Source organism: Piliocolobus tephrosceles, chromosome 2, assembly GCF_002776525.5.
Source record: "Piliocolobus tephrosceles isolate RC106 chromosome 2, ASM277652v3, whole genome shotgun sequence".
NCBI lineage: Eukaryota > Metazoa > Chordata > Mammalia > Primates > Cercopithecidae > Piliocolobus > Piliocolobus tephrosceles.
In genome coordinates this window covers 132,323,430-132,338,135 of record NC_045435.1, presented here as the reverse complement: position 1 = coordinate 132,338,135, position 14,706 = coordinate 132,323,430, and positions in this window count along the sequence as shown.

Genomic DNA, 14,706 nt, shown 5'->3' with positions numbered 1-14,706 from the left:
AATAAACAAACAAAATGTGATATATTCAGAGAATTACAGATTATTGGGCTATAAAAGGAAAGAAATTCTTTTTTCTCAGTTAAGCCTTTTATTTACATTAACTTTTTTTATTTTTATAAATTTAGAGGTACAAGTGCATTTGTGTTACATGGATATGTTGTGTAGTGGTGAAATGTGGGCCTTTAGTGTACCCATCACCTGAATAGTGTACATTGCACCCAATAGGTGTCAGTTCATCCCTCACCCTGCCTCCCATTCTCCTAACATTTGAAGACACCAGTGTCTCTTATTCCATTCTGTATGACCCTGTGTACCTACTGTTTAGCTTCTACTTATAATTGAGAACATGAAGTTTTTGATTTTCTGTTCCTGAATCATTTCACTAAGGATAATGGCCTTCAGTTCCACTTATGTTGCTGCAAAAGACATAATTTCATTCTTTTTTATGGCTGAGTAGTATTTTGTGCTGTGTGTGCATGTGTGTGTGTATACACACACTACCTTTTAAAATCCAATTATCCTTTGATTGATGGACACAGGTTAATTCCATGACTTTTCTATTGTGACTATTGCTGCAATAAATACACGAGTGCAGGTGTCTTTTTTAATACAGTGACTTCTTTTTTTTTCTTTTTTGAGATAAAATCTTGCTTTGTCACCCAGGCTGGAGTGCAGAGTGCAGTGGCATGATCTCGGCTCACTGCAACCTCCGCCTCTCAGGTTCAAGTGATTCTCCTGCCTCAGCCTCTCAAGTAGCTGGAACTACAGGCACGCACCACCACACCCAGCTAATTTTTGTATTTTTAGTAGAGATGGGGTTTCACCATGTTGGCCAGGCTGCTCTTGAACTCCCAAACTTGTGATCCACCCTTCTTGGTCTCCCAAAGGGCTGGGATTACAAGAATAAGCCACTGCACCTCGCCTATATAGTGACTTCTTTTCCTTTGGGTGGATATCCAGTAGTGGGATTGTTATACTGAAGGAGAGTTTTATTTTTAGTTCTTTGAGAAATCTCCATATTGTTTTCCATAGAGATTATACTAATTTACACCCCCCTTAACAGTGTATAAATGTTTCCTTTTCTGTGCATTCCCAACATTTGTTGTTTTTTTCTTCTTAGTAATAGCCATTATGATCACAATAAGATAGTATCACATTGTGGTTTTAATTGGCATCTTTATTTTTGCTAGATTGGTGGAATTCAAATCCATGAAAATTTAGTTAACAGCGAAACACCCTAATAAACTGGCTTCAATCTACTTCTCCCGCTAATGGGGGGAGAAAGGCGGGAGAAGCCCTGCCTTTTGATTGAAACTGCTCCTTTGAATTTGCAATTCAACATGAGGAATCACCTCAGAAATCACCTCAACTGAGAAATCACCTCATACTCAACTGAGAAACCACCTTATACTCAACTGAGAAATCACCTCATACTCAACTGAGAAATCACCTCATTCTCGGGTGGTGGGGGGAGGGGGGCGGATGGAGCAAGATGGCTGAATAGCAACAGCTCCAGTCTCCAACTCCCAGCGCGAGCAACACAGAACACAGGTGATTTCTGCATTTTCAACTAAGGTACTGGGGTCATCTCACTAGGGAGTGCCGGGCAATTGGTGCTGGTCAGCTGCTGCAGCCCGACCAGTGAGAGGTGAAGCAGGGCGAGGCATCGCCTCACCTGGGAAGCGCAAGGGGGAAGGGAATCCCTTTTCCTAGCCAGGGGAACTGAGACACACAACACCTGGAAAACTGGGTAACTCCCACCCCAATACTGCACTTTAAGCAAACGGGCACACCAGGAGATTATAACCCACACCTGGCCGGGAGGGTCCCATTTCCACGGAGCCTCCCTCATTGCTAGCACAGCAGTCTGCGATCTAACTGCAAGGCAGCAGCGAGGCTGGGGGAGGGGCGCCCGCCATTGCTGAGGCTTAAGTAGGTAAACAAAGCCGCTGGGAAGCTCGAACTGGGTGGAGCTCACAGCATCTCAAGGAAACCTGCCTGTCTCTGTAGACTTTATCTCTGGGGACAGGGCACAGCTAAACAACAACAACAAAAAAAGCAGCAGAAACCTCTGTAGACGCAAAGGACTCTGTCTGACAGCTTTGAAGAGAGCAGTGGATCTCCCAACACGGAGGTTGAGATCTGAGAAGGGACAGACTGCCTGCTCAAGTGGGTCCCTGACCCCTGAGTAGCCTAACCGGGAGACACCCCCCACTAGGGGCAGTCTGACACCCCACACCTCACAGGGTGGAGTACACCCCTGAGAGGAAGCTTCCAAAGTAAGAATCAGACAGGTACACTCGCTGTTCAGCAATATTCTATCTTCTGCAACCTCTGCTGCTGATACCCAGGCAAACAGGGTCTGAAGTGGACCTGGAGCAATCTCCAACAGACCTACAGCTGAGGGTCCTAACAGTTAGAAGGAAAACTATCAAACAGGAAGGACACCTATACCAAAACCCCATCAGTGCGCCACCATCATCAAAGACCAGAAGCAGATAAAACCACAAAGATGAGGAAAAAGCAGGGCAGAAAAGCTGGAAATTCAAAAAATAAGAGCACATCTCCCCCTGCAAAAGAGCGCAGTTCATCGCCAGCAACGGATCAAAGCTGGACAGAGAATGACTTTGATGAGATGAGAGAAGAAGGCTTCAGTCCATCAAACGTCTCAGAGCTAAAGGAGGATATACGTACCCAGTGCAAAGAAACTAAAAATCTTGAAAAAAGAGTGGAAGAATTGATAGCTAGAATAATCAATGCAGAGAAGATCATAAGCAAAATGACAGAGATGAAAACCATGACACGAGAAATACGTGACAAATGCACAAGCTTCAGTAACCGACTCGATCAACTGGAAGAAAGAGTATCAGCGATTGAGGATCAAATGAATGAAATGAAGTGAGAAGAGAAACCAAAAGAAAAAAGAAGAAAAAGAAATGAATAAAGCCTGCAAGAAGTATGGGATTATGTAAAAAGACCAAATCTATGTCTGATTGGGGTGCCTGAAAGTGAGGGGGAAAATGGAACCAAGTTGGAAAACACTCTTCAGGATATCATCCAGGAGAACTTCGCCAACCTAGTAGGGCAGGTCACCATTCAAATTCAGGAAATACAGAGAATGCCACAAAGATACTCCTCGAGAAGAGCAACTCCAAGACACATAATTGTCAGATTCACCAAAGTTGAAATGAAGGAAAAAATGTTAAGGGCAGCCAGAGAGACAGGTCGGGTTACCCACAAAGGGAAGCCCATCAGACTAACAGCAGATCTCTCGGCAGAAACTCTACAAGCCAGAAGAGAGTGGGGGCCAATATTCAATATTCTTAAAGAAAAGAATTTTAAACCCAGAATTTCATATCCAGCCAAACTAAGTTTCATCAGTGAAGGAGAAATAAAATCCTTTACAGATAAGCAAATGCTTAGAGATTTTGTCACCACCAGGCCAGCCTTACAAGAGACCCTGAAGGAAGCCCTAAACATGGAAAGGAACAACTGGTACCAGACATTGCAAAAACATGCCAAAATGTAAAGACCATCGAGGCTAGGAAGAAACTGCATCAACTAATGAGCAAAATAACCAGTTAATATCATAATGGCAGGATCAAGTTCACACATAACAATATTAACCTTCAATGTAAATGGACTAAATGCTCCAATGAAAAGACACAGACTGGCACACTGGATAAAGAGTCAAGACCCATCAGTCTGCTGTATTCAGGAGACCCATCTCACATGCAGAGACACACATAGGCTCAAAATAAAGGGATGGAGGAAGATCTACCAAGCAAATGGAGAACAAAAAAAAAGCAGGGGTTGCAATCCTAGTCTCTGATAAAACAGACTTTAAACCATCAAAGATCAAAAGAGAGAAAGAAGGCCATTACATAATGGTAAAGGGATCAATTCAACAGGAAGAGCTAACTATCTTAAATATATATGCACCCAATACAGGAGCACCCAGATTCATAAAGCAAGTCCTTAGAGACTTACTAAGAGACTTAGACCCCCATACAATAATAATGGGAGACTTCAACACTCCACTGTCAACATTAGACAGATCAATGAGACAGAAAGTTAACAAGGATATCCAGGAATTGAACTCATCTCTGCACCAAGTGGACCTAATCGACATCTATAGAACTCTCCACCCCAAATCAACAGAATATACATTCTTCTCAGCACGACATCGCACTTATTCCAAAATTGACCACATAACTGGAAGTAAAGCACTCCTCAGCAAATGTAAAAGAACAGAAATTATAACAAACTGTCTCTCAGACCACAGTGCAATCAAACTAGAACTCAGGACTAAGAAACTCAATCAAAACCGCTCAACTACATGGAAACTGAACAACCTGCTCCTGAATGACTCCTGGGTACATAAGGAAATGAAGGCAGAAATAAAGATGTTCTTTGAAACCAATGAGAACAAAGATACAACATACCAGTATCTCTGGCACACATTTAAAGCAGTGTGTAGAGGGAAATTTATAGCACTAAATGCCCACAAGAGAAAGCAGGAAAGATCTAAAATTGACACTCTAACATCACAATTAAAAGAACTAGAGAGGCAAGAGCAAGCACATTCAAAAGCTAGTGGAAGGCAAGAAATAACTAAGATCAGAGAAGAACTGAAGGAGTTAGAGACACAAAAAACCCTCCAAAAAATCAATGAATCCAGGAGTTGGTTTTTTGAAAAGATCAACAAAATTGACAGACCGCTAGCAAGACTAATAAAGAAGAAAAGAGAGAAGAATCAAATAGACACAATAAAAAATGATAAAGGGGATATCACCATCGACCCCACAGAAATATAAACTACCATCAGAGAATACTATAAACATCTCTATGCAAATCAACTAGAAAATCTAGAAGAAATGGATAATTTCCTGGACACTTACACTCTTCCAAGAGTAAACCAGGAAGACGTTGAATCCCTGAATAGACCAATAGCAGGCTCTGAAATTGAGGCAATAATTAATAGCCTACCAACCAAAAAAGTCCAGGACCAGATGGATTCACAGCTGAATTCTACCAGAGGTACAAGGAGGAGCTGGTACCATTCCTTCTGAAACTATTCCAATCAACAGAAAAAGAGGGAATCCTCCCTAACTCATTTTATGAGGCCAACATCATCCTGATACCAAAGCCTGGCAGAGACACAACAAAAAAAGAGAATTTTAGACCAATATCCCTGATGAACATCAATGCAAAAATCCTCAATAAAATACTGGCAAACCGGATCCAGCAGCACATCAAAAAGCTTATCCACCATGATCAAGTGGGCTTCATCCCTGGGATGCAAGGCTGGTTCAACATTCGCAAATCAATAAACGTAATCCAGCATATAAACAGAACCAAAGACAAGAACCACATGATTCTCTCAATAGATGCAGAAAAGGCTTTTGACAAAATTCAACAGCTCTTCTTGCTAAAAACGCTCAAGAAATTTGGTATTGATGGAACGTCCCTCAAAATAATAAGAGCTATTTATGACAAACCCACAGCCAATATCATACTGAATGGGCAAAAACTGGAAAAATTCCCTTTGAAAGCTGGCACAAGACAGGGATGCCCTCTCTCACCACTCCTATTCAACATAGTGTTGGAAGTTCTGGCTAGGGCAATCAGGCAAGAGAAAGAAATCAAGGGTATTCAGTTAGGAAAAGAAGAAGTCAAACTGTCCCTGTTTGCAGATGACATGATTGTATATTTAGAAAACTCAGCCCAAAATCTCCTTAAGCTGATAAGCAACTTCAGCAAAGTCTCAGGACACAAAATTAATGTGCAAAAATCACAAGCATTCTTATACACCAGTAACAGACAAGCAGAGAGCCAAATCAGGAGTGAACTTCCATTCACAATTGCTTCAAAGAGAATAAAATACCTAGGAATCCAACTTACAAGGGATGTAAAGGACCTCTTCAAGGAGAACTACAAACCACTGCTCAGTGAAATAAAAGAGGACACAAACAAATGGAAGAACATACCATGCTCATGGATAGGAAGAATCAATATCGTGAAAATGGCCATACTGCCCAAGGTTATTTATAGATTCAATGCCATCCCCATCAAGCTACCAATGAGTTTCTTCACAGAATTGGAAAAAACTGCTTTAAAGTTCTTATGGAACCAAAAAAGAGCCTGCATTGCCAAGAAAATCCTAAGTCAAAAGAACAAAGCTGGAGGCGTCACGCTACCTGACTTCAAACTATACTACAAGGCTACAGTAACCAAAACAGCATGGTACTGGTACCAAAACAGAGATATAGACCAGTGGAACAGAACAGAGTCCTCAGAAATAATACCACACATCTACAGCCATCTGATCTTTGACAAACCTGAGAAAAACAAGAAATGGGGAAAGGATTCCTTATTTAATAAATGGTGTTGGGAAAATTGGCTAGCCATCAGTAGAAAGCTGAAACTGGATCCTTTCCTTACTCCTTATACAAAAATTAATTCAAGATGGATTAGAGACTTAAATGTTAGACCTAATACCATAAAAACCCTAGAAGAAAACCTAGGTAGTACCATTCAGGACATAGGCATGGGCAAGGACTTCATGTCTAAAACACCAAAAGCAATGGCAGCAAAAGCCAAAATTGACAAATGGGATCTAATTAAACTAAAGAGCTTCTGCACAGCAAAAGAAACTACCATAATAATGAACAGGCAACCTACAGAATGGGAGAAAATTTTTGCAATCTACTCATCTGACAAAGGGCTAATATCCAGAATCTACAAAGAACTCAAAGGAATTTACAAGAAAAAAACAAACAATCCCATCAAAAAGTGGGCAAAGGATATGAACAGACATTTCTCAAAAGAAGACATTCATACAGCCAACAGACACATGAAAAAATGCTCGTCATCACTCGCCATCAGAGAAATGCAAATCAAAACCACAATGAGATACCATCTCACACCAGTTAGAATGGCAATCATTAAAAAGTCAGGAAACAACAGGTGCTGGAGAGGATGTGGAGAAATAGGAACACTTTTACACTGTTGATGGGATTGTAAACTGGTTCAACCATTATGGAAAACAGTATGGCAATTCCTCAAGGATCTAGAACTAGATGTACCATATGACCCAGCCATCCCACTACTGGGTATATACCCAAAGGATTATAAATCATGCTGCTATAAAGACACATGCACACGTATATTTATTGCGGCACTATTCACAATAGCAAAGACTTGGAATCAACCCAAATGTCCATCAGTGACAGACTGGATAAAGAAAATGTGGCACATATACACCATGGAATACTATGCAGCCATAAAAAAGGATGAGTTTGCATCCTTTGTAGGGACATGGATGTGGCTGGAAACCATCATTCTTGGCAAACTATCACAAGAACAGAAAACCAAACACGGCATGTTCTCACTCATAGGTGGGAACTGAACAATGATATCACTTGGACTCGAGAAAGGGAACATCACATACTGGGGCCTATCATGGGGATGGGGGAGGGGGGAGGGATTGCATTGGGAGTTATACCTGATATAAATGACGAATTGTTGGGTGCTGACGAGTTGATGGGTGCAGCACACCAACATGGCACAAGTATACATATGTAACAAACCTGCACGTTATGCACATGTACCCAAGAACTTAAAGTATAATAATAATAATAATAATAATGAAAAAGAGAAATCACCTCATTCTCAACTGAGAAATCACCTCATACTCAACTGAGAAATCATCTCATACTCAATTTAGAAATCACCTCACACTCAACTGAGAAATCACCTCATACTCAATTTAGAAATCATCTCATACTCAACTGAGAAATCACCTCATACTCAATTTAGAAATCACCTCATACTCAACTGAGAAATCACCTCACACTCAACTGAGAAATCACCTCATACTCAACTGAGAAATCACCTCATACTCAACTGAGAAATTACCTCATAATCAACTGAGAAATCACCTCATACTCAACTAAGAAATCACCTCAGTTGAGTATTTTTTCATGTAGTTGTTGGCAGCTGGCATGTCTTACTTGAAAAATGTCCTTCACCTACTCATCTACTTTTTTTTTTTGAGACAGAGCCTTGCTCTGTCACCCAGGCAGGAGTGCAGTGGCGTGATCTCTGCTCACTGCAAGCTCTGGCGCCCTGGTTCAAGCAATTCTCCTGTCTCAGGCTCCTGAGTAGCTGGGATTACAGGTGAGCACCACCACACCTGGCTAATTTTGGTATTTTTAGTAGAGACAGGGTTTCACTGCGTTGGTCAGGGTGGTCTCAAACTCCTGACCTCGTGATCCGCCCGCCTAGACCTCCCAAGTGCTGGGATTACAGGTGTGAGCCACTGCGCTTGGCCATTCATCTACTTTTTAATGGGCATGACAATCACAGAGGATCACAGGTTGAGAGAGGAGTGATGTAATATCAATCCTTCCAGCTGTTTTTTTCCTATGGAATGTTTCAGCTCCTGGCCAGAAATACTCTTTACAATTATTTTTACAATTATCTTACAATTATTTAAATTGTATTTATAATTATCTTCCATTTCCAGTAATCTTTTCCTTTCCTTTTCCTTTAAACTCAAGGGTAGAAGGGTTCTTCCTTATTGATAGCACAGGGTTCTGTTCCTTTTCCCATATGCCTGCTCACACGCTCACACTCTGATAAATAGTTCCTTTATTAGAATCTCCAATTGCCTAGTTTGAGTGTACCTTTATTTCCTGTTGGAATCCTGATGAATACACCCAGAAACAGGCCTCATTCCCCTTCTGCGGGTGATAATACTGAGGCTTTCAAAGACTACCCAGTGTAATACAAAACAGCAGGAATTTCAAGCTGGATAGTCATGGGTTCAAATGCTGTGTATGTTTGAGCAAATTACTTAAATGCCTTTCTAGCTGTAGGAGTCATATAAACTCATTTTTAGCTGTGTAAGCTTAAGTAAGTTATTTAAACTGTCTAAGGTTCAAGTAAGTTTAAGTAAGTTATTTAAACACTAAGGCTCAGCGTTTCCTCCTAAAACACAGTCCCAGTCTTATGGTATTTCTGTATTATAAATGATAATGCATTTATAGTAATCATCAGAGTACCAGGCACTGAGTGGTTAATAAAAAAATGTTAGAGTCATGTTTAAAAAACTCCTACAGGTTACAGTCTTTGGTAAAATTTTGGATGTAGTTTGGCAATTTCTGATTACGTGTCAGTGGTCTCTCTGAAGGCCAAACTTTCTTATTTTTGTTGTTTTGCAAGTGAATGTTTATATTAAAAGATAAGATTCTGATAAGTAAGGCCATTAAAATATAAAATTCTGATAGATTTTCCTTTGTTGCTATTTCAGCCTTTGTTTTTTTTTCCTGAAAATTTAGTTACGGAATTACATTTTAACTTTCAAGAGATATCTCTACTTTATTTTTCATAGTACAAAACTTAAACAAACATTATGAAAACAAAATCTTTCTATTCGTTTCTAACTTAAATAGTTTGTTGGCAGGTTGGCCCGGGGTGTGTATGTGTGTGTGTGTTTGTGTGTGTGTGTGTGTGTGTGTATACATATATATATATATATATATATATATATTTTTTTTTTTTTTTGAGGCAGTCTTGCTCTGTTGCCCAGGCTGGTATGCACCAGCATGCATCAGTGGTGTGATCTTGGCTCACTGCAACCTCTGCCTCACGGGTTCAAGAAATTCTCATGCCTCAGCCTCCCAAGTAGCTGGGACCACAGGCGTGTGCCACCATAACCGGCTAATTTTTGTATTTTTAGTAGAGATGGGGTTTCACCATGTTGGCCAGGCTGGTCTCAAACTTGTGACCTCAAGTGATCTACGCACCTCAGCCCCCCAAAAGGTTGGGATTACAGGTGTAAGCCACCACACCCGGCCTGGTATAGAAATTTTTAATCAAAGTGATTTTTATGTTACTACATCTTCCTTTTTGGTGGGCAGTGGAGGGGATAGAGTCTCACTCTGTCACCCAGGCTGGTGTGCAGTGGCTCGATTATGGCTTGCTGTAGCTTCAAACTCCTAGGCTCAGGTAATTCTCCCACCTCAGCCTCCTGAGTAGCCGGGACTACAGGCATGCATCACCACGCTTGGCTAATTTTCTTTATTTTTTGCAGAGACAGGGTGTCTTGCCATGTTGCCCAGGCTGGTCTCAGACTTGGCTCAAGCAATCCTCCTGCCTCAGCCCCCCAAAGTGTGGGGACTACAGACTTGGACCACCATGCTCAGCTCTACCTCTTTCTTCCTCCCTCCCTACCTCCCTCCCTCCTTCTTTCTTTCTCTTTCCTTCCTTTCCTTCCCTTCTTTCCGTTTCTTTCCTTCCTTTTCTTCTTTCTTTCTTTCCTTCTCCTTCCTTCCTTCCTTCCTTCCTTCCTTCCTTCCTTCCTTCCTTCCTTCCTCCCTTCCTCCCTTCCTTCCTCCCTCCCTCCCCCCCTCCCTCCCCCCTTCCCTCCTTCCTTTCCTTTGTCCCTTCTTTCTTTCTCTATTCTTTCAAGTTTCACTCTTGTTGCCCAGGCTAGAGTGCCATCGCACGATCTCAGCTAACCACAACCTCTGCCTCCCGGGTTCCAGGAATTCTCCTGCCTCAGCCTACCGAGTAGCTGGGATTACAAGCATGCACCACCACGCCCAGCTAATTTTGTATTTTTAGTAGAGATGGGTGGGTTTCTCCATGTTGGTCAGGCTGGTCTCGAACTCCCAACCTCAGGTGATCTGCCCACCTCAGCCTCCCAAAATGTTGAGGTTACAGGCTTGAGCCATTGCACCCAGCCTACATCTTTCTTTTTGATTGTCTTTGTCGATTAATGTATTTGATAATTGCTTATTTTACATATAGGGGCAGATTTGATTCAAAATTATTATTATTTCCCTAGACACTCTGAACATCCCAATTAAAATTATTTCTGAAAGATTCGCAGAAGAGGGAGAACAACTTTCTCACAGCATTTGTCTAGAAATAATTATATCAACTTTGGAGATTTTCAGTTACTATCAGAAATTCAGTCAGCAATGGGAGTGGCATTGGAATGCTTTATTGAATCTGATGTCTTAAACAATAAGTACATTGATCAGAATATGTCAACCAGACACACTACAGTTTTGTTACATTTAACATAACTGTCACTTGAAAAATTTATTAAAGTGGTACACTAGGCCTAATCCTGTCGGAAAATAAAGTGATTGCTTATTTTAAAATATACATTTTAGACTCCCAGTCTGCCAATTTAAAAAAAGTCTTTTTTTTTTTTCTTACATTAAAGGATTTACTGTCATGTATTTTAAAATTGAAAAAGAGGGCAGAAAGGCAGCTAATATTAATTGGCTACCCACGTGTGCTAGGCATTTTTTAAACTTTATTTATGTAACCCAACAATCTTGCAAGGCAGGAATTACCTCCAGTTCACTAAGGGGTGAGTTAAGTAAAGTATCTGGCTGTGAGTCACTCAGCTTGGAGGTGATGGATTTCGGTCTCAAGTCCAGGCTTCTCTGATTTCAAAGTCCAAGGTCATCCCAACCTATCTGATCACCAGCTCTGTGTTGTCAGGGCAGCAATTTGTTAGAAAATTACTTTTTAAGAAAAGGAAAGCTCATTTGAAATTCACTCAATTTTATCATCCCTAAATTACCTCACATTTTTCTTTCTACATTCCCATTGCTCTATTCTCAATTTCAGACCTCATCATCTCTTACCCAGACTGTTGTAGCAACATATTGTCTTACCTTCTTGACTCCAGTATTATCCTCTCCATATCTATATTTAAACATAAATATCTAATTATTAATCCTCATTGAAACTCTTCTCTGGCTCCTCATCACAAATTAGATAAAGTCACAATTCCTTAGCACCATGTTTAAGGTATTCTATTAGCTATCTGCTGCCTACAGATTTAGCACTTAAGGGTAATTTCTCATACCCTTTGTTCCATCCATGTGGAATTACTTGAATTTCTCAGATAACAACACACTGTTTTCATACCTCACTCCCATCTACCTGGAGAATGTTTACTTACCTCTTAAGACCTTGGTCAAAAGTTATCTTTTTGATGAAGTTTTCCCTGCTCTTTCTGAATGATTTTGTGCCCAAATCATTCTATTTTGAAAGAACAATACGTACTAAAGTTATTTCTTTGTATTCTTTCTCTTCCTAGCAGATTTTGAGTTATTTGCAAGCAGAGGCTGTGCTTTGATGACCAATAACTCTTTTTATATAAATACATTTATTAAAACTGTGTTTTCAATTAAATATCTTTAAAAATAGCAATTTCATGGTTGGACATGGAGGCTCATGCCTGTAATCCCAGCCTTTGGGAGGCCAAGGCAGGAGGATCACTTGAGATCAGGAATTTGAGACTAGCCTGGACAACATAATGAGACCCCATCTCTACAAAAAGAACTGAGGTATCAGGAAAATAAAATTAAAATAGCAATGTCAGAGATCTATCTAATTATGCTGATGCTTCAGAAAAAATTCCTCTTAGAATCTTAGAATCTTTGCACCTGGCCAGAGCCTGCCTAGAAAGTGAGAATGTCTCCCTACGCTAATAAAAACTGGGGAGAGGGTTCAAGAAGAAAGGAGTCAGTAAACTGATGACTAATAATGAAGAAGGAAGACATAAGTAGTGGAAAGTAAAAAGAGAAAGAAACATTCAGAGAATAAGCTCAGGTGTCCCAGAGTTGCAAGAGGTAGAATTTGAATAAGAAATACAGGTAAAACTTCAAAGAGGCTCAGAGATGTGTTTTGATTTCCAGAGCATGGAGTAGGTGGGAGGCATGGATTAAGGTCATGGATTAAGAAGGGAGGTAAACAGAATTGGTTAAAGAAGACAGAGCAAGATGTATAGCCTGCTGGGGCTCACAGCCATGTGTTCTTCCATTCTCAATCTGGTATTGGATGCAACATAAACACCACTAATAATAATCAAGGGCATGTCACTCACATCTTTTCTGTCACTCCATCTCCAGGTAAATTATTCGTGAAGAAAAAAGACAATGACTTTGGGGAGCACCAGACACTTGAAATTGACTGAACAAACCCAAACAAAAATTTCGGGTAAATAATGGTGTCTCTTTTCTTTACCAGTTAGATCCCTTTCAATTTGTGTTCTATTGTCTCTTGACCTTTCGGAAAGTGATACTATTGACAAGACAGGCAATGCAAATAACAAAAATGGAAATGAAAGAAAAACCAGCATTAGGCACAAGCCACTGGGTAAGCACTAGACAGGATAATTCGATCCTTTATAATTGAAAGTTGATTGGAGGCAAAAGTCAACAATCATTAATTCATGTATTCATTTATTCATTCAGCAGAAAATTGGATCGCCTGTGTTTTTCTGGGCACAGGTAAAAAAAAAATGGCGTGAGAAGTAACATTTGATAGCATACAACAATGTCATACCCACAGGTGCAATTGGAGTACCCTCTGACCACCACAGTCTTTATGTCTGTAGTCTCTGAGTCTGTGCTGTCCGATACAGTAACCACTAACCATATGTGACTAGTTAAATGCCAATTTAACTCAATTAAGATAAAATAAAATATTTCATTTCTTCATCACACTGGCAACATCACAAGTGCTCAATAGCCACATGTGGTTGGCAGCTACTGTATTGAACAGCACAGATGTAGGACAGTTCCATCATTACTGTCCATCATTACTGGATGGATCCAAATTTCCATCCAGAAATTTTTGTTGGAAAGCTCTGTGAGCCTTCCAATTTGCTCTAAAATATCCCCACTGAGCTAAGTTTGCCATTCCATAATTTTATCATATCACTTTATTGCGCAGGAACTTCCTGCAGGTTTCTTACTGCTACTGGAGCAGTGCTTCTCAAATTTTAATGTACACTCAAATTACCTGGGGATCTTGATAAAACCCAGTGTCTGACTCAGTAGAGCTATGGAAGACCCAGGATTCTGCATTTCTACTAAACTGCCAGACAATGCTGATGCTGCTTCTTCAGTCGTATTTTGTCACTCTGGCTTTCAGGGCTCTCTACACTCTCTCACAAGCCCTGCCTGACATCCACCAGCTTCCAGAAAGGAGCCTCCTTTGCCCCAGCAGCCGTTTCTCAACAGTTTCTACTGCTGCCATTGCTCAGGTGTGTTCTCTTCTTACATTCATTCAGTTTTCTCATCTTCAGAAAGACCCTCCCCAGTGGCTCAAACCTGCTAGATCATCCCTATACAGTTGGCTTTCAAACTTTAGTATGCATAAGGGTCACCGCAAGGGAGCTTGATAACTTGTGCTTACTCAGGCCTCAGCCCATGAGATTCTGGTCATTAGGTTTGAGATGGACCCCAGAAACCCACTTTATTAGTGGACTGCAGGTGATTCCAATACCAGTGTTTTTCTAACTAAACTCTGAGAAATACTGACACAGTACACTTCTTATCTGTATTGCTGATTTTGATGCTCATAAAACTTATGGATGATTTTACACTGATATTCCACCATTTGTAGTGTTTTTGACTTACTGGAAAATAAGGTACAAACAGTCTATTTATGTTTAAAAATGTCCAGAGCTGTGGATCTGAATCCTGACCGTGAGGGAGACTTTAAAATTCCTATGTAGAGATCCCTCCCCAAGAGATTCTGATTCAATTGGTTGGGGAGTAGGCATTGTGTGTGTGTGTGTGTGTGTGTGTGTGTGTGTGTGTGTGTGTTTTCAAAGCTCTGTATTCGTTTGCTGGACTACCATAACACAGTACCACAAATGTGGTG